The sequence below is a fragment of the Drosophila arizonae genome, chromosome X (assembly GCF_054131065.1).
Source record: "Drosophila arizonae isolate 15081-1271.41 chromosome X, UAZ_ARI_1.0, whole genome shotgun sequence".
NCBI classification, from domain to species: domain Eukaryota; kingdom Metazoa; phylum Arthropoda; class Insecta; order Diptera; family Drosophilidae; genus Drosophila; species Drosophila arizonae.
This window is the reverse complement of record NC_142927.1, coordinates 10,878,020-10,879,854: the sequence shown is the minus strand read 5'-3', so window position 1 is coordinate 10,879,854 and position 1,835 is coordinate 10,878,020. Positions and strand designations below refer to the sequence as shown.

The following is a 1,835-nucleotide window of genomic DNA, read 5'->3' as shown; positions in this document are numbered from 1 at the left end:
TATTATAAATATATACTCGATTAGTTTTATATTTGTACACTCATTAACGAAAGTGAAACGAGTATATTGGCTTTGTGCAATGTCGGTCCATCCGGCAGTCCTGTCCATATAAATGCAAGCCATTTAGCCGCTATCGAAGTTAGAGACTTGAAATTCGGAACCTATACATCTAGTATATCATAAAATTATAAAGTGCCCCCGGTTGCCCATTAAGGGTGTGGCCAATAGGAAAATGCATTTTCTGCTATGTCTGATAGAATGCTAGTCGAAGTGCTATTAGGGGCGTGGCAAGTTGGAAATAGATCTGGGAGCGTTTGGGTTATGAGTGAGTATGCTGCAGTCGGTAACGCCCGACTGATTAGTTTTGTATTAAAATTATGATTGTATTGTTCTGATCGTATCTCAAAGATATTAAAATAATAATATATAAGCATACCTATAAGTGAAGACAGATAAGCTCTTTTAAGTACAATCCACTATCTTCAACTGAAAAAAAAGATAATATTTAATCAATTCTTTTTTTGTGTAGTTCTTCCACTTGAAATTGTTTTTTTTTTTTTTTTTTTGTTTGTTAATGTCAACGCAATTGGGCTTTCGCTGAGTGCTTTGCATATCAGAACTCTGCCAGGTAACGCCGTTGATTAGGCCAATATGAATGCCGAGAGCCGTGAAGCAGTCGTGGCCGAGCGGTTAAGGCGTCTGACTAGAAATCAGATTCCCTCTGGGAGCGTAGGTTCGAATCCTACCGACTGCGAAGAGTGTTTCAAAATTTGTGCTGTTTTTTTTCGAGATCAAGAGAGAGGGAGAGAGAAAGAGAAAGAGAGAGAGAGAGAGTATCACTTACATTAATTAAGCCAAGTCAAGCCATGGCAAGGAATGCCTTTTCGGAATTTAAAGAGATATATAATGTTGTTGTTGCTGCTCTGCAGTCGCTGCTGATTGGGCGGGGCGGGGTGGGGCGTAGCTGGAGGCAGCTGGCGTCTTGTGTTTTGTTGCTGAAAACGTCATCGTTTTTAATGTATTTATTACATTTATTAAACACATACAAAAGGCATTAAAATGCCATGGCTCGCATCTAATTAGCGCAACGGCAGAGGGCCGTACGACTCCTCTTTAGTCCAATGGAAAATTGGCGTCTCCGTCGCACCGTGAGCCCGAAAAAAAAAAGCAAAATACAAATAAAAAATAAGCAAGAAAAATGAAATAACAAGATGAATTACCTTTTGCCACTGCACGTGAAACTGACACGCGAATGTGTGTGCGATGGACTGCCCGGTAGGTAGGTAGCTGGCAGGTAGCTATAAGTGGGGACAGGTGGGACAGGTGGGACAGGGGGTAGGGTGCGGTAGGTACATAGCTGTACAGGTGAAGTCCCTACCGAGTCGCCGTTTACCGCTTGTCCGCCAGTCCGTTTGTCCGCCTGTCTCTTTGTCCGCTTGTCTGCTTGTCCTCAAAAGTTCTGGCCATGCCACACATGGCTTTCAACACGTTCTTGTTTTGGTTTCTTTCTTGCTTATTTTGGCCATTTCGCTGGGCTGTTGGCTGGCTGGGTCAGCTGCCTTGAAAGTGCTGCGTGACGTCGCGTCCCGTCTTGGTTGCCGTTGATGGCTCAATTCATTTGTTGTCTGCTGCCACTTTGCCAGTTCGCCGAAATGCATTTTTAATTTAATTTCATTTTGAATAATTTCGCTGGGCGCGCGCATTAAAAAATGTTTAACATAGCAACAGAGCCATTAAAATTACCTTTCCCGGCCAAAGATGGCCGCTTTTCGATTTGGATTATGCTCAGCTCTGTTTCTTCTATTTTTTTTTTCTTTTCTTTTCGCCTCTGCTCT

At 42.6% G+C, this 1,835-nt stretch overlaps 1 non-coding gene across 1 annotated transcript; it reads left to right on the top strand.

Moving 5' to 3' along the window:
* The first annotated feature begins 672 nt into the window (after nucleotides 1-672).
* On the top strand, nucleotides 673-754 carry TRNAS-AGA (transfer RNA serine (anticodon AGA)). Its single transcript has one exon. It is a non-coding gene; the product is annotated as a tRNA-Ser (tRNA).
* Nucleotides 755-1,835: the final 1,081 nt, after the last annotated feature.